The 22695-nt window shown below is 40.6% G+C and overlaps 1 long non-coding RNA gene across 1 annotated transcript; it reads left to right on the forward strand.

Annotated features, from left to right (window-relative positions):
- The first annotated feature begins 206 nt into the window (after nt 1–206).
- Nucleotides 207–1087, forward strand: LOC109615904. Its single transcript, XR_002196927.2, has 3 exons — nt 207–484; nt 600–683; nt 1008–1087. It is a non-coding gene; the product is annotated as an uncharacterized LOC109615904 (long non-coding RNA).
- Nucleotides 1088–22695: the final 21608 nt, after the last annotated feature.

Consider the following 22695-nt stretch of genomic DNA (forward strand, 5'->3'; position numbering starts at 1 on the left):
CCACTGTAAATGTAGGTCAACTATCTGATCTTCCATCCACAGCAACATGTTGGGGTTCACATCAGGACTAGGCCACTCCCCCCAAAAGAAATTGGTTTATTTTGAGCCATTCGAAGATGGACTTACTCTTGTTCTTAGCATTGTCCTGCTGCATAACCATATTACGTTTCAGCTTCAGGTCACAGACTGATGACTGGACATTCTCCTTCAGAACTTTCTGGTAAAGTGCAGACTTCATTGTTCCTTCATGTTCTTCCAGTCCTGAGGCAGGAAAATATCCCTACACCACAACACTACCACCCCGATGTTTTACTGTTGGGATAATCTAATTTGTGGGAAATGCAGGGTTTGCTTTACGCCAAACATAACAGTACCAGTGTTTTTTTTTTTAAAGTTACACTTTTAACTAATTTTTCCACAGAACAAATCAACCTGTTGTACGATAAGGTGCAGGCCCATTTTCATCCAGCACTGACAAACAAATGTGAGAGAATATGGGAGATCGCCAGTATGGCATGTCAATATCATTAAAATACTTGTCTGTTCTTGTGTTGTAAAGTCAAAGTAATTACCAAAACCATATGTTTACTGGCTACTAGGTATCTAGGCCCATAAGAAGCTGCTCTTCACATCCCCTCTGTGGCTCATCACAGTCACTTCTACCTGAAGGTTGCCTGAACAAGGTTTATCTAGTATTTCCTTTCTTGTTTTTAATGGTTGGAGTGTAACCTTTTCCTAGCAATTTAATGTGTGTATGTTGAGGGTCAGTCACTTAAGTAAAAAATATCACCCATCTTTTAAAACACACTAATTCATCTGACACTCCTAATTAGAAGTTTCCTGAGTTAATTTACCCCCAGCTGGGGGGACATGGCTTTGTAAGAGTTTTACAACCACCTTCATTGATTAGCAGATTATTTCTCACTGGAGCCTGTCCTCCCTTTGGGACAATTAGGATATTGAAACAAATGTGGGAAAGAGTCTTGAAATATCCCTGTCCTCTCCAGGGTGTAAAAGATCAAGAAAAAGAAGAAAGTAGACTGGAGTCAGCCCCTGACTCTTGTCTTTGCTCCGCTCCTACCCATAGCTACTCTGCCTTCCACAGTGAGTATGCACTCATTATGATAGCTTAGGAAAATCCACTGGAGCACTTCTGCAGTCATAATACAACCACATTATGTTGGAGCACTTCTGCAGTCATAATACAACCACATTATGTTTTGACCCAGCAATAAAATAATTCAAGTAGAGGTAGTATGTAATTGGATTATTGCACTATTAAACGTTTGTAAAGGGGATTAATTATTCTTGCATGTTGGTCTGCCTTTACTAATTAACAGTGATGCAATGGTGATAAAATGCGAGGAAACACCCTGAAAAGAATGTATGTAGCAGTTTCAGTCTTTCATAGTAATGGGCGTTTAGTGTGTTTAGTAACCTTCAGATATAGATTTCTATCTGAGTTTACTTTTCTGACACATCTGGTTGATAACTTTAATCTAGTCTGCTACATACTAGATATTAAAGTACTTGAAATTAACTGTGGATTGTGGACCTTCTGTTATTTAAAAAAAATTGTGGGGATTTGATCAGCCATAAGCAAGTAGATTTCATCTATCTGTGAACCACCTAAATTATTATTCATCACCCTGTACTTCAGAATCAGAAAGGCTTTTATTGCTAAGTTTTACAACAAACAAGGAATTTGTTCTGGCCGTTGGTGCAACAATCAATACAATACAAAAGGAATAAGTGGAGAAAAAACAAAAAAGAACAGTGGATCGCATTAATAAGTTACTTAAAATAACAAAAAAGTATGTAACGGTATGTAAGGTGCAAGATTTTGTCAATTTGAGTGTTGTTTATGTATGAGGGGAGGGGTAATACATTTCTCCAGTTGAGGGTTGTGTGTGTATGTTGGGAGTGGGCTAAAGTCAATTTGGTTCCAGGGCCATGTTCATGAGGCCTACTGCTGTAGGAAAGAAACTGTTCTTGTGGCAGGAGGTTTTGGTTCTGATAGACCTCAGCCTTTTGCCAGACAGGACAGCACTGAATAGTACATTTCTTGGGTGAGTGGGATTAGCCCCAATCTTTGCTGCACGCCTCCGTGTCCTGGAGGTGTGTAGGTCATGTAGAGACGGCAGATTGCAGTCAATCACCCTCTCTGCAGAACGGATGATACGTTGCAGCCTGCCCTTAATTTTGGCAGTGACCGCAGCGTACCAGACAGTGATGGAGGAGGTCAGGATGGATTCTGTGATGGCAGTGTAGAAATGCATCATCATAGTCATTGGCAGGTTGAACTTCTTTCAGCTGTCGCATGAAGTACATCCTCTGCTGTGCTTTCTTTGTAAGAGGGGTGATGTTCCACTCCCACTTGAGGTCTTGGGCGATGGTGGTGCTCAGAAAGCGAAAGGCCTCCACAGAGTTGACTGGGGAGCCACCCACGGCGATGAGGGGAAGAGCAGCTAGACTTTTCCTGAAGTCCACTATCATCTCCACAGTGGAGTGAATGGAATATGGAATAGAGCTGTTGTTCTGACAGCACCAGGACACCAGATGGTCAATCTCCCACCTGTAGGCAGACTCCATCGGAAATAAGTCTGATGAGTGTGGTGTCATCTGCGAACTTCAGGAGACAGAGTGGTGACTGGAGGTGCAGCTGTTGGTGTACCGGGAGAAGAGGAGGGGGGACAGGACACAGCCTTTGGAGGACCCAGTGCTGATGGTCAGAGGATTGTACAGGTGCTTCCCCAGCCTCATGTGCTGCTTTCTGTTGGGCAGGAAGGCTGTGATCCACCTGCATGTGGACTCGGGCATTCCCATTTGAAATATCTGTTCCTGGAGCAAAGTGGGAATTATGGTGTTGATTGCAGAACTGAAGTCCACAAACAGGATTCTGGCTTAAGTTGCAGGGGAGTCCAGAGGCTGGAGGATGAATTGAAGAGCCATGCTTACAGCAGCGTTCTCAGACCTGTTGGCTCTGTAGGCAAACTGCTGTGGAGCTAATAGATGGTCAGTGGTGGTCTTGAGGTGAGACAGTACAAGACGCTCAAACCACAGAGGTCAGGGCGACTGGTCTGTAGTCGTTAAGTCCTGTGATCCTTGGCTTCTTGGGGACTGGGAATCCTTAGGGATCCTTAGTTTACTTAAATATTTTGATGTAATCCGTTTCCACAAAAGTTTAGAGTATTCTGAACTTATTGTTGACTTGTTGCTGCACCTGTCCAAAGCCCTCTTGGCTGTGTTGCAGATCAAGATGATACCTGACGATTCCAGCTGCCAGTCCACTGATTACACCCCGCCACCCCCGATTGTCACTATCAACCTGCTGACGTTGATTAGGCTTTAAAGACTCTGGACACAGCCCAAGTGCATTTATTAATGAACTTGTACTTTTAAAATGTTCACCCGGCATGGCCAGAAGAGGACTGTTTTAAGTTTCAAGGTATATTTCTCAACTGCACCGAACAACACAACGTCATCCTGTACAATAAAATTCTTATGACATGGCACCCGACAAACTACATAGTTAGAGTTAAGAAGAAGATTATATAAGCAAAAATATAACTAGACAGAAAATAAGAAAATAAATCAACCACATATATAACACACTAGCAGCAATTTAAATGAGTACTCTAAACTAGCAGCAATCTGGGTAGTATTACTGAACATTTAGATATGGCAAGTATGGCAGTAATACACATAAGTGTGACCTATCAGCAATTGATAGTTATTGAAATATTAGATATGAGTGCAAAAAGCTTATGAATGGTGGCATAGCACACTACAACTACGTAGTGAGGATTATGAAGAAAATGTACACACAGCTTCAAATATATCAAGAGGATAATGCGATCATATACTTAACACTGTACATAGCAGCAGTTTAAGTACTGTAGATCAGCAGCAATATTGGTATTAGTATTGAAAATTGTAGAAATGGCAAGTATGGCAGTAATATACATTGAAAAAGAAAATGTAAACTAGCAAGATTTTAAATATTCAGTCCATTAAAGTACATGAAAGTGCATCATTGTCCTGCTTTCGAGACCGGAACCGAAATGCAGACCGGACACAGAAGGGAAGTGAAGAATATTTATTGAACAACCAACAATGATGGCAGTTGTGAGGAAGTGTTGGTGTGAGGAGCCGGGTCGTAGTGTGGAGGTCTGGAGACCCAGGTCGGTGAAGCAGGTGAGTTATCTAAGCGGCGTGGCGAAGCGTTTCCAATCTCCCAGGTGTGTTGTGCAGGTGAGTAACCAAGTGGCAAGGCAGGGCAGAGCAGGTCCGGAAATCTAGGAAAGGTAGGTGAAGTCCCAGGGCAGGAATGTTCAGGTGACTTAACGATCTGGCAGTGACAGGACATCAGGAGTCCTCCTAAATACTGATGTTGATTAGTAGGGCAGGAACAGGTGGGTGATTGTGGATAGGGAGCTGCTGGGCATAGAAAACACCTCAGTGCAGACGTCACGCCCCCTCTCCCGTTGACAGACAACAAACACACACAGAGAATCAAGCGCACGGGAGAAACTCGTTCAGCAACGAGACCAACGAAAAACACAAAACACGCACATCACGGAGGAGGGGTCATCAGAGCATCTGGAATGTTTGTGTGTGCATGCTCTGATGCCATAACATAATGACCACCAAAGTAACATCCACATAAATGGCAGGACCCAAGGTTTCCCAGCAGAACATTGCCCAAAGCATCACACTGCCTCCGCTGGCTTGCCTCCTTCCCATAGTGCATCCTGGTGCCATGTGTTCTCCAGGAAAGCGATGCACATGCACCCTGCCATCCACGTGATGTAATAGGAGACATGATTCATCAGACCAGGCCACCTTCTTCCATTGCTCCGTCATCCAGTTCTGATGCTCACGTGCCCATTGTAGGCACATACGCAACAAACTGCGATGCACTGTGTGTTCTGACACCTTTCTGTCAGTATCAGTATTAACCTTGTCTGTAGCTGGTCTGTTGGTTCGGACCACACAGGCCAGCCTTTGCTCCACACGAGCATCAATGAGCTTTGGTCGCCCATCACCCTGTCACCGGTTTATCACTTTTCCTTCCTTGGACCACTTTTGATAGGTATTGACCAATGCAGACCGGGAACACCCCACGAGGGCAGATGTTTTGGAGATGCTCTGACCCAGTCGTCTAGCCATCACTGTTTGGCCCTTGTCAAAGTTGCCCTGGAGACACAATATGGATACAGGACTCCCACAACAAAGGCATAGTACAAGGACATGCAGACACACCTTATTACATCCTGATACATACTCATGGTCAGACGGTCAGAAGAAATGGTAGACACCTAACCCTAGCCCAACCAGAAATTGCCTCCACAATTGCACCCAGACTCTACTGGCGACCAGAATACGGTGCCTCCACAGTTCCACCCAGAGATGGGGACAAGTCACACATGGTCAAGTCCAAGCAAGTCTCAAGTCTTAACCATCAAGTCTCGAGTCAAGTCTCAAGTCACAGTTCAGATAAATCAAGCAAGTCAAGTCAAGGGTTCACCCTAAGCAAGTCAAGTCGAGTCCTTATAAGTTTCAAGTCAAGTCAAGTCACAGTACCAAAGAGATGAACACACACACACACTGTCCTCTGCTTCTGACGTGCGCTCGGTGCGAAGCTCGATTTCAAAATCAAATATTTTTCTCCTCCGTGGTACAATTTTTTTGGGGGACGAAGCGGAGGGATCTTGAATCCGCCTCGCTATACCTTATCCCGCTTATTACATGGCTACCTACCAAATAAATCTATAATTTGACACAAAATATTGATTTCAAAAGGAATTTATTGATTTAAAAACTATTGTATTGCTTCCTCTAAAGAAAATAGTCCGTTCCGTCTCTGGTTAGAATCCTGCTGCGACCATAGCAACGCGCTGTTTTTCATGGCAACGGTCTATCAAGAAATACGCATTCTGCACTGGAATTCAGCCAATCCATGTAATAAGGGCTAATAATAACAACTTTCTAAACTAATTATTGTGACTGAAAAACTGCCTAATATGTAATTACGCTGTAATTATTCTTGTCTGTATGAGTAAAAAAAAAAAATCTTCGAAATGTTTAGGTGCTAGTAATCACATCGGCGCCTCCATGTTAGCCTCTCATGCAGTAAAGTTAACTGTTATGGTGTAAGCACAATGCTTTTTAGTTTCCACACGCAGTCCACAAACAATTGAAAATGCCGACATTTAATACAGACATTATAGCCTACGTGTAATAATACATGCCCGCTCATTTTAAGATGCCCATCAACATTAAAATTAAGGCTATGCCACTGTTATAGTCAAATTCCCTTACATCTATTTACCAGACGTATTCAGTAATGATAATGGTCACATTTATAACAAGAAAAAAAAAAACCATAATATGCAACATAAGTCCAAATTATGACAAACAAAAGATTAATTCATTACATTAGTAATTTAATCGTTATAGATCTTAGTGAAACTGAATATAAAGAGATTACCTTTCCTTGTGGTTCTTAAAATAACGAATGAAATTGACGTTGTTGCATATTTTGCATCTGGCAAATCTTTTTTTATTCACACGGTCCAGTTCAAAGTCCTTGTATCCAAACGATACTAATTGTGGAGCTCGACTAACGTTAATGTCAGCCATGTTTGGCGCGGTTTGAATTGTGCAGCGTTAAAGGCACATACGCTAATTAGTGGTGCTGCTGTTACAAAATATACAATAATTCAATTGCTGTTTGTTTATTATAAGTTCAAGTTATTGTCGACTCTTCCACTTCAAGTCAAGTCTCAAGTAACGTGTTCTCAAGTCAAAGTCAAGTCAAGTCATTTTCATTCTTTAATCAAGCAAGTCACAAGTCCTGAATATTGTGACTCGAGTCAGACTTGAGTCAAGTCATGCGACTCGAGTCCCCCACCTCTGGTTCCACCCAAACTCTACCTGCGACCAGAGCACCCCTAACTCCAGCTCTGAGTAGCCTCCCCAAACTTGCATAGAGCCCTCCACTTTTTCCCCACAGACCCATCCCTCTTGACGGTACCCACCCACCTAATTTAAGGACTTTGCAGCTCCACAGTTTACACCCAAAACATAGAACGGGGACTGAGTAAAGCCTAGGTCTATGGGTAGAGTTATAGGCAGGCTACACTGCCATAGTTACATGTAAGTTAAGGCATTCATTAAATTGCTAATTCAGATAACTGTTTCATTTTGGTCAGTATTTCACACTGGACATTTCAAGATTGTATTTCTCCTTTTCTTAAAACAAGGGAGATGGGGAGTAGAGATGTCCCTCACGAGCAGGCTCAAGGGGAAGGGTATAAATACTGTAACAGAAGTAACTAAAGTAATTATGTTTCCTACTAAATACGGTGCCCATGTCTCTTCATTACCCAGACTGGATCAGAGCAACAGTGAGATCCTAGACAATCTGTGGCGCTACTTGGTGGTGTAGGATGCACTGATAAATGAAGTCCCAGAGGTTCTCAATTGGATTCAGGTCTGAGGAACATGAGGGCCAGTCAATGGCATCAATGCCTTCGTCATCTAGGAACTGCCTACACACTCTGGTCACATAAGGCCAGGCATTGACCTGCACTGGGAGGAACCCAGGGGCCCACTGAACGGGTCTGATGATGGGCCTGTGGATTTCATCCTGGTACCTAACAACGAGCAAGGGTACTGTTGGCTAGCACGTGGAGGTCTGTGCAACCCTCCAAGGATATGCCTCCCCAGACCATCACTGACCCACCGCCAAACAGGTCATGCTGGAGGATGTTGCAGGCAGCATAACATTCACCATGGCATCTCCAGACTCTTTTGCATCTTTCGCATGTGCTCAGTATGAACCTGCTGTTATCTGTGAAGAGAATGGGTGCCAATGGCAGACCTGCCAATTCTGGTATTCTCTGGCAAATGCCAATCGAGCTGCATAGTGCTGGGCTGTGAGCACAGGTCTCCTAATGTATCTGTCTTTCTGTGATACTTTACTAAATATTTGAACTTTTCCAGTTGTATCGTTTCGTCTTGTGTTGCCTAAAAGATGAATGTTTTACTTAAGAGAATAACAATATTTTCCATTAATTGACTATGATTTTTTTCAGTTTTATCTGTAATGTCATCTTAATAGACATGACCCACCAAAGAATTCTGAACTTGAATCCAGACATCTGCAGCAACTGGATAAGACCAGGACAGATGGTCCAGTGATTTTATTTCTTTGTGACAAAGTCTTACAATTTTTTTTGTTGCAAGAATAGTTTCAACTGGAAGGAATGGATTGAAGTATCAAAAGTTGTTTTGTGCATAATTCTAAACTCCTGATGGAATGGAAGTAAGAATAATAATAATAATACATTGTATTTATATAGTGCTTTCCAGGGACCCAAAGACACTGTAAAAACATAATAGGATCAGAAACAAACAAACAAAAAACTAAACATTCAATGAGAAAAGAAAGAAGATTGAGAGAATGGAATTGGGCATGGCTAGGTGTAGGCAAGTCTTAAGGCGTTGCTGGAAGATGGGGATAGTCTCAGAGTCATAGATGGTTTTTGGGAGAGAGTTCCAAAGCCTAGGAGCAACCCTTGAGATTGCCCTGGCACCAAAGCCTTTTAGCTTGGACTTGGTGATTATGAGGTGGCCTGCAGTACTGGAACGGAGTGTGTGTGAGTGTTGGTTGATATGGAAGAAGAAGGTCAGAGAGGTAGGCAGTGGCAGTATTGTTTAGGGCTTTATATGTCAGTAGGAGGATCTTGTAGTCAATGCGTTGCGAGATAGGAAGCCAGTGTAACTCATAAAGGATAGGGGTGATATACTGCTGGGGCTAGGTGTGAGTGAGTAGTATGGCTGCAGAGTTTTTAACCATTTGGAGCTTATGGAGAGATGTAGATTTGATGCTGTTGAGTAGGGCGTTGCAGTAGTCAAGATGGGAGGTTATGAATTAATGTATAAGGGTTTCAACAGCAGGATGGGAGAGGGAAGGTCTGAATTTGGCGATGTTGCGGAGATGGAAGAATGAAGATTTTAGTCTGATTGACGTGCTGATCAAAGGAAAGTGTACAGTCCAGAATGACGCCACGGTTACGTACATGGGGGGGATGGAGAAACAACGGTGTCATTGATGCTGAGATTGAAAGTGCCTGTTTTGGTGAGGGTGGATTTGGTTCCAATGAGTAAGAGTTTGGTTTTGTCACTGTTTAGTTTGACGTTTTCCTTCATCCATGCTATTGTTGTAGTCAGGCAGGATTCAATATGGATCAGAGGTGGGTTGGTGAGAGATTTGGTGGCTAGTTATATTTGTGTATCATCAGCATAGCAGTAGAAATTAGGGTTGAAGTGACGGAGGATTTGACCAAGGGGAAGGTTGTAGATGATGAACAGTAGGGGACCAAGTACTGAGCCCTGGGAGACACCTTCAGTGACTGTGGCTGAGTTTTGGCCTTTGAGTGAGATCAAATGGGTTCGGTTAGTGAGATAGGAGTTCAGCCAGGAGAGTGCAGTTCCCTCAACACCCAGCCCCTCGAGCCTGATGAGCAGAATCTGGTGGTTAACTGTGTCAAAAGCAGCACTCAGGTCAAGGAGAATCAGGATGTTGAGGAAACAGGCATCAGTAGAGGGGAGAAGGTCATTGACAACAATTCTTTCAAGAGTTTTTGCCAGGATGGGGAGGTTGGAGATGGGCCTGAAATTGTTAAGGATGGTGTTGATGTCTAGTCCAGGTTTCTTAAGGATGGGGTGACAGCAGCAGCTTTGTAGCAGGAGGGGACAATACCGTTGGTGAAGGAGAGGTTGACTATCCTTGTGATGTGTGGACAGAGAGCAGGTATGGAGGCTTTAAGCAGGACTGTGGGAAGAGGATTGAGAGAGCAGGCGGTATTTTTGGAAGTCATTATGAGTTTTGTGATGTAAGGGGAATCAACCGGACTGAATGAGGAGAGGTGAGGATCAAGTGGAGCAGGTGGACAAATAGGGAGGTTAACAGTAGGTGGGGCTGTGGTAGATTTGTTAGATAGTGAGGAGTTTATTGTTGTTATTTTATCTTTAAAAACTGCAAAAAAGAGTTGGCAAGTTTAGTGGAGGGGCTAGAGAGTGAGTCATTGTAGATCTGAAGTAATTTGCTGATAGTAGAGAAGAGGGTCCGGGAGTTCATACAGGAGCTGTTGATATTGTTTGAAATTCAGGAGGACCTAGCAGCACTGAGGGCATCTCTGTAAACTGAAAGGTGGAGTTTGTAGGCTTCAGTGTGAACAGTGAGCCCCGATTTTTCTCACCTGGCGTTCAAGGCAACGACCAACTTGCTTCATGATACGGAGCTCCGATGTAAATCAGGGGGATGAGGAGGTGAAAGAAACATGTTTAGTTCTTAGTGGTGACAGAGTTGAGGGAGACAGACATACAGTGGCAGTGTTGTGGGGGTTAGCTTGTTCTTCAGGTGATTTGAGGGTGGAATCAATCGGAAGAGCAGAGCAGATGGTGTCTGATAGTTGGAGAGGGTCAACAGCTTTGATGTTACGGAAGGAGTTTATGCGCTTGCTAGTGTTGTGTGGTATGTTGGAAGAAAATGAGAAATGAATTATCTTGTGGTCAGACAGCAGAAACTAAGATAGAGTTATATGGGTAATGGTAAGGCCGACGGAGAAGACATGATCGTATGTGACCTTTGATAAGGGAGGGAAAATTACCATGTTGGATACAATTAAAACAGTCCAGGACAGCGATGAAATCTGAGGTAAGTTTGGAGTTGAGTCAAAGTGAATATTCATGTCGCCAAGCCAGAGAGGAATGAGTCATTAGCTTTCAGAGTACGATAAATAAGGATGATGGTGGGACATCAAATGGGACATCAATCACTTGTTCCCAGCTATCCTGAATTCCAAATGGCGCAAAGTCAAACCTTGGAAAATATACATATTACGGTTTATACTGGTATATCTAGCCGAGCATGGGTTTGTTAATTGGCGGCAGATCAGGTAATTAAATCCTTGGTTTACCTTCCATTACAATATTTGAGTTTAGCTATATAATTTGCTGTAATATCTTATACGGTTCTTCTGGAGGATGTAACTGGAATTGTAACCAGATCTGGATGGATTCATTTAAAAAGTGTTTCATAATCCATCCAACACTTTTTATTCTGCACCATGGCAAAGACCCCCCTTTTAAACATTGGATGAGCCTCTCTTATTAGCCTGCTTGAAAAACATTTTGGAATTAGGTATAGTTTTGGTATAATAGAGGACTTCAGAGATTGATTTCAATTCCTTATATTTAAATATTCCTCCCAACTAATATTTGGTATATAAACATACCCATTTTACTTTGTCTGGTTTACCATTCCATATGAACTCAAAGATTAATTTTCATACGACTTAAAGAGATTATCTTAAGTGAATTGTGAGATCACCAAGGAGTTGAGTAAGGCAAATTTACCATAAGTTAGATGCAGTCCATTTCAATGCTACAGTATTTACATTGCCAATTTTACTATCAAAGTTACTAGAGGCAACATCTGTCAACTTTTTTGGGAGGGGTTTACCAAGGACAGCCACTTCACAAACAGCTCATTTGACAGGAAGACCACATGGCAGTTTAATGCTTGTACCTTTTAATGATCTAATACGTAATATAGTGCACTTATCATAATAGGGTTTTAGTCCAGGGACTGGAGAAGTGGTCTAGGTCCTTAATCAGTGGAGTGATTAACTTTTTGCACTTAAGAGACAATTTGAGTCCTCTACATACAGTACATGAAACTTCTGTTTTTAACCTCTGGATATCTAAACGTTTGATTTTATCATTTTATCAGATTTTAATATGCAGCGTTTCATTGGCTGTAACTAATAAATATGGACATCCTTGGACAATGGACATCCTTGTTTTACACCTCTTAATAGATGAAAACTGAAAAATGGCTTGGGTTACTACACAACACCTTCACTCATTGTATGACAGATGTGTGAATAATGTCTGTTATACATTTAAAATTTTAAGTCCAATGCATTTCACTAGAATTTAGCACCTCACACCTTAAAGTTGGGTTGGGTTCGGGCAAGAGGCAAAAAAATATCTAAACACTACTACTATGTCATCTTCAAACCTAACTTGTTTTGTCTGATTGAATCAAACTCTGGAGTGTTTTCCCCCTTAGTGCGTTTGGGGATGTGAGTATGCACAATTCGCACATGGGTGCTCAACAAATAACATAGTGTTTCACTGGAATGAGGTGGATCCTCTATGCATCTCTATGTGCTTGGGTGCCACAGTCAGGGCCTAACCACAGAGGGGCCTCAAGGCATCTCTGCACTGCAGTTTTGGTTGTCCCCAATTAGAGAAATCTCCTTTTATTGCTTTCTGTTAAGGTAAGGAAGACCATTAAAAGGATGATTCCCCTCACCTCTGCACCTGTGTCCTCGACAGTGACAGTGTTCTGCTTTCTTCCCTTTTCCAGGTTTATTCATCTGGAATGGGTCACCATACTGGAAGACAGTAGTTTATGCAGTCCTGCAAGTATCTGTATTTTTTCACTCTCTTTAGTTTGTCATTTGCAATCAAGCATGGCTTGTTCATTCTCAGAAGGTACAGGAAAATTCAGAATCTGCGGTTTGGTTCTGAGGAAAAGCAAAGTAATTAATCAGAAGGTGAGGCTGAATGGCTTTCATTGTTATCTTTAAGTAGTTGCAGTTTGAAGAAAATCTTTCAAGACTCTGTTCAATCTTTCTACTTTGCTGTATGACCAAAAATAATACATTTCAGATGTTGTATTTGTCACTGCTTTAAGTAAGCTGTGAATGCTTTTGAGGTAAACTGAGGCCCATTAGGACATCAGCTGTCTCAAGTCCCAGCTGTCTTTAGAAAACTGTTGTCAGAAAGTCCATAACAGTTACATTTTCTACCCTGAGTATAAAAGCTATTTATGGCCATTTACTATAATAATCTACTGTGTCATTGTTACGGCAAAGTTGCAGTTAGCCGGTTCAACTTCAAAGGGACCTACAATGGTACAGGTTAAAAAGGAGGTTCATGTGTGTTAGACTATTTTTAATTAGCTCAAAATGACGAGAAATTATCGCAGAATTTGAGTGTCTGTAGAAGCATTCAGGTTTGCAGTGATATGTGAATCATCTAGTTGTAAGACTGCAGGGCATATTGTGTCACCATGGAAACAGATTTGTATGACAGAATTGAAAAAGAAAACTGGTGTTGGTCCTCAGGCTGGATAGGATAAGTCTAGAAGCCGTTAGTGATTAGTAGTAAATGTAGGGTTTATTGTGTCACTTTGGTGATTTATGACCCTGGGGGCGGGGCTTCCAGATTGATTTGACAGGTGGGCGGGACATCCGGTTTGCAGGGTGGGACTTCCGATGTGACATGTGTTAGGGCTGGACTTCTGGAATGACATATGCGTGTCCGGTGACTTTGTAATTTATGATTATTTATGTGTCCATGTTTGATGTTTTACAACGACTAGTGAGCACCCCGGACGAGTGTTATAACAGGTGTGATATGTTTGATGCTTAACAATGGAGGCGCCAGGATTCAGCAATGCTATAACCCCATGTTCCATGTTTTACAATGTGCGTGTAGCATGGTGTTTTTCCACAAGCACAGAATTATGTTTGGGAGACATGCTTTTTGTGTAAGATATAAAGAAAGGGTCGGGACTTACGATTTTGGAGAGTTTCAGCACATTTTTCATTTTATCAAGAGATGGGCCTTATGATCAGATCTGCCCATAGTATTGGTCCCTAAATAACCACTAATACAAACAGTAGTATATGCAGGTTGAAAAACATCCAGTGTTTCACACAAAGTTTGTAGTCCAACAAAGCACTACAGTAAACAAACATCACATGAGCAATGCTATTATTTTGAAGGGACAGTTAGGGCTGGGCTGACCACACATTATGACTAGGTTGATTGTATCGTGGTTGGGTTCAAAATGTTGTTAAAAATAATGTGTATGTATGAGCAATGTAATGAAAATGATTGTTTTAAGTCAGTATTAACTTTTAAGTTGCATTGTTTGGCAAAACGTTACAAAGTTACCCGGAAGGTAGCGTATAAATTTGCATGAACAACGGTGAATCATTGACAGGTCAAGATGTAAAACATCAAACATGGACACATCAATGTAATCATAAATTAAAAAGTCATGCATATGTCATTCCAGAAGTCCAGCCCTAACACACGTCATACAGCATACAGGAAGTACATACGTCACATCGGAAGTCCCACCCTGCAAACTGGATGTCCCGCCCATCTGTCAAATCAATCTGGAAGCCCCGCCAATCAGGGTCATAAAACCCTAAATTTACTACTGTGATTTAAAGGGTAAAGAATACCACATGATGCAGGTCATTGAGGATCGTAGTGGGATTGGCAACAAGTGGGATAGCCTTACCAGTGACATGATTAAGTGCAATGTAATCAAATGTAAGTCTGTACCAACCATCCGGTTTTCAAATCGGCCACATTGGCGAAATTGTAAGGCTGTTCCAGTCTCACATCTAAGTGGGTACTGGTGCGGAAATGCAACATCTGAAAACATCAATTGGAGGGATAGGACACTTGCCACCATTTTGCTTGGTTTTAGCCCAGAGATTGGGATAGTCAGATAGGACATGTATGATTGGACAGACTGGATGTGGTCGAAATATCATTTTCTTCAAGTTGCAATAAGATATTTACACCTAAAATATTGCCCACCTGAAATGTACCCACCGAAACTAGCACCATAAAAGGAGGTATAGACAGGGATGAAACCAGGAGAACCAGGAGAATTGGTGCATGATTGCAACAATTCAGAAAATCTGACCAGTTACTATTTAAATGCATAGTGCTTGTGTATACATCTCTCATTTCGTCATTCATGTGTGATTGCACAGTGTATAAAATCACATCATTATCGACATCAGCAAGAGCCCCCGTTACCTGGGCAAAATAAGGGGGCCAATGCACAAATCTATCAGCATGAATGGAAAAGGCAAGAACAGGCAAGTGAATAGTGCCAGAACCAATAATAGCCTGTTAATCTCATTTATATTTGGGAATAACACTGTTGATAATCTCCTAAATCCTGTGGGTTATTGATATTCAGCGCAATGTACTTTACATAGTTGATGTAACCTTGATGGGCTAGTCCCCCCACAATAGTGACACAATCTGCCAAGGGTTAGATCATATAACAGTCCCAGGTATCAGCGTTAGGATTCTTCATATGACAGTGTTTCTCAATCCCTTTGGCAAATTTTTCAAAACTGTCTTAACATTCTCTAAACTGTAACTGCAATCATCACAACTGTTATGAGACATCACAACTCTATTGCATGTCTGCAAAATGTAGTAACTCACCCAAAACATTTAATTCATGCTTCAAAACTTTTTTTGTTGTCAATAAATTGGCCAGTGCCACTAAAATGAAAAGATAATTTGTCATTGTTTGAGCCGTACTGGTCAAAATCTTTAGATGTTTATTCACCATGGCAGTCAACCATGGAAATGTTTGTTATATATATACATTTCTGTTTTGTTCTACTTTTTAGTTGACACTGACTGCTTACTGCACAGCACAAGAATATTAGTGTTGTCTCACTGAGCTTTTTAGATACCAATTTCAACAGTAGGTTAAGTCCCAACTTTTTACTGGGAAAAGTCCAAACTGTACAATGCTGAAACTCACAAAACGGATATATACAGTAAATTTAGCAACATATAAACAGGAAATTAACATTTGCATTTACATTTTTACATAAACCGATCAGCCATAACATTATGACCACTGAAAAGTGAATAACAATGATAATCTCGTTATCGTGGCACCTGTCAGTGGGTGGGATATATTAGGCAGCAAGTGAACACTCTGTCCTCAAAGTTGATGTGTTAGAAGCAGGAGAAATGGGCCAAATAGTGATGGCCTTGGTCAGAGCATCTCCAAAACTGCTGCCCTTGTGGGGTGTTCCCGGTCTGCAGTGGTCACTTTTTTGCACTTGTGCCAAAACACGTACAAGAAATTCTAATCTGGTTTGAACAAGAAAATAATTGAGATTTGAATTTATTGTTTTGAAAAATTATCATTTGAGAATTGAGCCAAAGCGAAAAAAACTGTAAGAGGAGTGATTGATCAGATGATAGCATCCTCCTGATGGGTGAAAGCAGGGCATGTTCCAGCAGTAGTATAATAGATGCCTGCATGGGTCTGTAGCAAGGGACATATTTAACTCTGCGGTGAGAGCTTAACTATGGGTAGACAACATTTGTGTGGCAGAATCCTCATCAGGTGAATGTTACAGGCGCCAATGAAAGAAGCTTGAGATAATGGCCAATATGACGATGGGGCAGTGGAGTTCAGAGCAACACTATAACTCCACATCTTAGAGGTTTTGTCCTCCGATAACCCCATGTTCTTTTTTAAACTTAATTTGATCAGACTTAAGGTTTTCAGGATCGACACTGGAGCTATGATGTAGCTTTGAACTAGAGCCTTTGCAACACCAAAACACAATAGTGTAAGAGGGGGAATACCTTACACCATGTATTCCGCCTCTAATACCATCTTTCAATCTTTAAACCACTTCTTCCTTTTTCAGGAGCCATGACTGTTAAGCAGTTTAATAATAATGTCAACAAGAGGACAGAAGTTGGTGAATGCTGAGGTAAATACAACAGAACTGCTTCATGGGGTATTGTGGCTTGTACTACATGAATTAGGCCTTGTTTGGTTCATATGCTGCCTGCATAACCAACTCATCAGAATACTCCATCCCAATAGAGATAGAGTTCCAGAACTCACAAGCGTGCCAGTCAAGGAGTGGGACTCTGTCCTCTCTTCACTTGCCATCTGATTGCCCACCAATGAAGCCAGACTCCGCCTATTTGTTTTTCCACTTCATCAATACATCAGACATTGCCTTTATCTCGGCCCTCAGAGAATCTGTCTCTTGCTGTCCTGCATTCCAAAACTTGCAATTTTGTCCAGGTGCACCTCCATCAGTTAAGCAGCATGGTACCGCCCTGAATCCTATTCGATTATAGTTTCCTAGAATAAAGTAGATACAGGAGAAGAATCAGCACACTCAAACTGCACAATAACAAGTAACATTTCCACACGAATGCTGCATATGAAAACATATATATTTATAAATTGAACAAAGCTTAGTTTTCTTTGGATCCATGTACATTTCTGTGGAGGAGCTGTTTTTACACACTGTGAACACACATTCAAAAACAATTTGCAGATTTTGTTTGACATGATGGACTTTTTATCTTGATCTGTGGCAAAAACCCCAATTAACTCTGTTCCAATCTCATGTTGTAACATGAAAAAAAATATATCTTGCAGAAATGAAAAAATAATATCACTGTGCACTCAATTTAATGCAAGCTTTCGGTCATCCGACATTTATCAGAGCATACCAAAATCTCAGTTGACCAAAAGCTTGCATTAAATTGATACATGTATTTGCAGAAGTTCTGGAGCACTGACTGCGAAATACATTTCCACCACCTTCATCCCTCGAAGAACTGGAGGATTTACTGCTTGAAGAATGGTGCAATATCCTGCTACATACAGTTAAGGAATTGTATGACAGAATTGGGAAGAAGGATCAGAGTTGTTCTGATGGTCTGTGATATTATGGTTAGGTATTTCTGTTATTTTGTCTACCTTCTGGGGAAATCTGTCTTTGGGAGCCAAAGAAACTGGTTCTTTCAAGTAAATGGAGCCACAAGAGCTGACTCACTGAAAATACTTGATTATTTTCGAAATGCAATATATAACAAATAGAAAAGCATAATAGATTTTTATTCTGCATGTGTTTTTTTTCAGTGAGGCATAATTCAGCATATTGGGGACTATGTGGCGTAGTGAAACAGAAACAGTCAGAGTGGTAGGGAATAGGTTAATGTAAGAAAATATCTGCAACCTTATGCCCAAAAAATGCTGTCTGACTAAGCTAAAAATAGTACTTTAAAAAAAGCATCTAAAAATATACCCCAAAAAAATGTGCATCCATAAATGCATTAGCACACAGATTGTGCCTTGTGAGAGAATTACTGCACATCTCAATTGTAGAAGTCATGTACTGTGTGCATAAATTATTTGGCAACTTATTTTTGCATGTATTTTACTGCACTCATGCTTTGCGTCATTATAAGTGTTTAATTGTATATTATTCATGGCTCTGTCTATACTTTCCTTCACCCAAGCATGCAAATATAGGCAAATAATTGTCTAGTATGCCAGCTCAATAAACAAAACTAACTGGAATCATCCCCCCAATGCTAATTCGACCCTAAAATAACCATTACATTTATTAAGATTACTTTTTTGTTTTCACAGACGTAATCATGAATCTGGGAACAACGTGAGACAGAGGTACAAATCTATTTGCCGATAGCTAATCTTTATCATTCACATGCCTCACCACTTTCTGCCTGGTCTATAGGGGCTGAAAATCCATTAAACCTGGGATTCGTTATTTAAGTTCAACCCTGTCTGTCCCTTCTCTCCTTCTTCTGTGCAAGACTTATCTGGGCTGCTGTATTGGTAATGCATCCCCTTTAGGATCCCCTTTAAGCTTAGTACTTATTTTCATCTCAAATCCCACATAAACTTTGCCCATTGGTCAATCAATCCTAGAGTATCTCCACAGTTACATTCTTGTACTCACAGCAGGACACTTGTTAACTGAAATGTAGGGTTTGGCAGTCAATCTAAGATTTGGGTTACACTTTATAATAAGGTACCATTGTTAAATGGTTAATACTGTTTTTAATTGCTTTATTGTTTTCCATTTGTAAATGCATAAGAAAGCCATTAATAAAAGGTTGGTATTGCATTCTCCAAAAAAGTACAATAATTAGTGAGTGCATTCAATTGTTGAACAGTAATACATACCTATTAAATGTTAGAAGATACAATTTGAACACTATAAGGCAGCGCACAGTATGGTCTATGCCCGGGTGACCCGTGGAAGGGGACATGTGGGCCCAGTAGATGAGACGGTCACGAACATCCAAGGTATTATGGTTACCATTTGTATTTCATAAATAATTACAGAAGTAGATCCAATGTTTTATCATTTATATATATCTTATATAAATTCAGCAAATATGTAATGAGCATAGAATGAGTTTTATATGGGACTACAAGACCATTTAACTTTGCTCACATACTCTGGCCTGTGCATTATGAAGCAAGACTAGAGTATCGCACCTGGCTTAGAATAATATAATAGCAGCAATATGCCACACTGACCTGGTGAGCATCATGGACACAAATGAGCACACACTCCATTAAGGCTTGGCATATTTTATTAAAAATGACCTACCAAGCAGATTAGATGTATAAATAATGATGTATAAACAAAATATTCAATTGTATTCACTGGATGTAATAAGCCAGTAAGCACCAATCATGAGCATACAAAGGGTCCTACTAATTACACAACTACCCCAAAGAACACAAAATAACACAAAAATACCCACAACTACCCAAAACAACCATAAAAAAATATCAGAAAGAGCACAAAATACCCAAAAGAAGACACAAATACCCAAAAGAAGATAATACTCAAAAGACCACAAAACTAACCAAAATAGTATGCTGGTTTTAATGAGTGTAATCCATGTTCACTTTGTATGAGACCTTCACCACAAGGACTCGATAACGTTATCTCAGTGAGTTTTATTCTTTATTTGTGTTTATTTTAACATTTACCCAGATTTTCTCTCCAATTTTGTGATATTCAATTTGTGATTACAATCCTGCTACAACAAAGTAACTCCCAGCAGACTTGGTACAGATGAGGTTGAAAAAAAAATTGTTTGTGTTATTTTGGGTAGTTTTGTGGTAGTTTTGGCCATGTTGTATCTTCTGGAAATTTTGGGGTTTCTTTTTTGTAGTTTTCTGTTTGGGTATTTTTGTGGTCTTTTGGGTATCCTTGGATAGCTGCTTTGGGTCGTTTTGTGTGATTAGTAGCACAGCATGACACAATAAACAATTTACATTGTATCATGATAAGATAATGATGTTTGTATTTCATCCCATTGCAAACCTATTTTATTAAGTTAAACACACAAAGTTTGAATGCAAAACTGTCCGTCATATAATTCATATAATTTCCGGTGGCACTTACAAGATGACCAATAATAGCTGGCTCCCTAATGACTGCCAAAGAATTATGATTGCGTGTTCTGTTATCATTGATATTAACTTAGAAATATATATATACTGTTTATCTGTATCAATCCTCATGGCTTTTTTATTGTGTAGAAGGCCCCAATTATTTATTTCTCTACCAAGCACAAATGCATCAATAAGTGTGAAAATGTATAATTAACTCTGCAACCATTGAAAATAAGATTGCATGATGATTGAAATGCTTTATTATGGAAACACAAATAATTAAATGATCCTTAATAAGATAATAATAACCTCATATAAATAGTTCAAAAATGTTACTATATAATAAAGTATTACCAAGATCGACAAATTCTGAAAGAACGGCTCCAGTGAAGAGTTTAGGTGTGTAAAATGTTATTTGAACAGGCTACACCAAACACACTCTCTTTCTCCCCTCTCCTTCTTTCTCATGCCAATAAAACTAACAACGAATTGACAGAGAGTATCCCTAGTTGAAATTCAAGAGGTAGATGCTAACTACTAATGTGCTTGTGTGCCCCTTGATTAGCTCTACTTCAGACAAGCCCGCTTTGATTGTGTCAAGATAGTCTTTCGGGGAGGATTACTTTGAGTACATCCCTGAAATACATTGACATACAGAGGATTTCAAGTATGTCAGGAAGAAAAGCATTAATTGGCAATGAAGTACAGACAGAAGTGATTCAAGAGTTTACTCCATTAGTTACTTTTGCAGGTGCTCTGGAAACTTTTAGAATGATCTCAAATTGAACAGGACAGGATGAGTGAATAACTGTTATAATAATATACATATATTACAATATCATTTAAAATGGTGATGTTTTATTTTAAAAACATTAAGAAATCTTTCTTGCTATAGATAATATACTCCAACAAATGCTGGGTTAAAAATAACCAAACGTACACTACCGTTCAAAAGTTTGAGGTCACAACAAGGTCATTGTAGACATTGTTAATGTTGTGGCTGTACTGTAGCTGGAAATGACCGATTCTTTATGGAATATCTACATAAGCATACAGAGGCCCATTATCAGCAACCATCATTCCTTTGTTCCAATGGCATGTTGTGTTTGCTGATCCAAGTTTACCATGCAAGATATTATCAAGAAACTGAAACTATGTTGCATACTACTCCCTTGACAGAACTGCGCAAACTGGCTTTAACCAGAATAGATAGAGTGGGAGTTCACAATGCACAACTGAGCAAGAGGACAAATAAATTTGTATGATCCGCCACCAGTACTCACCGTCTGTCTCCCGAATGCAGCTCTCGTCCCAGATCCACCTCCAGTACTCACTGTCTGTTTCCCCAAATGCAGCTCTCGTCCCAGATCCACCTCCAGTACTCACCGTCTTTCTCCTAAACGCAGGCCATGTCCCAGATCACCATCACTGGAATTCTGAACACCTGTTTCACCTGTCACCTGTCCCTCATTAGTGTTCATATACAGCTCCGGGAAAAGTTAAGAGACCACTGCACATTTTTCTTTCCAAAAAAGTTGAAAAGGAAGGTTTTGATTGAGGAACAGAAGGGTTCAAATTAAGAGACCACTGCAAATTGAACGCTTCTGTTCCTCACAATTTTTTTTCCTTTTCCAGAAAAAGGTGCAGGGGTCTTGTAATTTTTTCCAGAGCTGTATACAGTGAGGGAAAACATTATTTTGATAACCTGCTGATTTTGTACATTTGCCCACTGACAAAGAAATAATCAGAATATAATTTCTATGATAGGTTTATGTGAACAGTGAGAGACAACCAAAGAAATCCAGAAAAATGCATGTCAAAAATGTTAATGAGTGAAATATGTATACTACCCCTCTCAAACAGAAATATTTCTGGCTCACAGGTGTCTTTTATACAGGTCACAAGCTGAGATTAGGAGCGCACTCTTAAAGGGAGTGCTCCTAATCTCTGCTTGTTACCTGTATAAAAGACACCAGTCCACAGAAGCAATCAATAAATTAGATTCCCAACTCTCCACCACAGCCAAGACCAAAGAGCTGTCCAAGGATGTCACGGACAAGATTGTAGAGCTACACAAGGCTGGAATGGGCTACAAGACCATCGCCAAGCAGCTTGGTGAGAAGGAGACAACAGCTGGTGCGATTATTCGCAAATGGAAGGAACATACAATAACTGTCAATCTCCCTTGGTCTGGGGCTCCATGCAAGATCTCACTTCGTGGAGTTGCAGTGATCATGAGAATGATGAGGAATCAGCCCAGAACTACATGGGAGGATCTCAAGGCAGCTGGTCCCAGTCCCAGTCACCAAGAAAACAATTGGTAACACACTATGCTGTTAAGGACTGAAATCCTGCAGTGCCTGCGATGTCCCCCTGCTCAAGAAAGCACATGTACAGGCCCGTCTGAAGTTTGCCAATGAACATCTGAACGATTCAGAGGAGAACTTGGTGAAATGTTGTGGTCAGATGAGACCAAAATCGAGCTCTTTGGCATCAACTCAACTCGCTGTGTTTGGAGGAGGAATGCTGCCTATGACCCAAGAACACCATCCCCACCGTCAAACATGGAG

Source organism: Esox lucius, chromosome 7, assembly GCF_011004845.1.
Source record: "Esox lucius isolate fEsoLuc1 chromosome 7, fEsoLuc1.pri, whole genome shotgun sequence".
NCBI classification, from domain to species: Eukaryota; Metazoa; Chordata; class Actinopteri; order Esociformes; family Esocidae; genus Esox; species Esox lucius.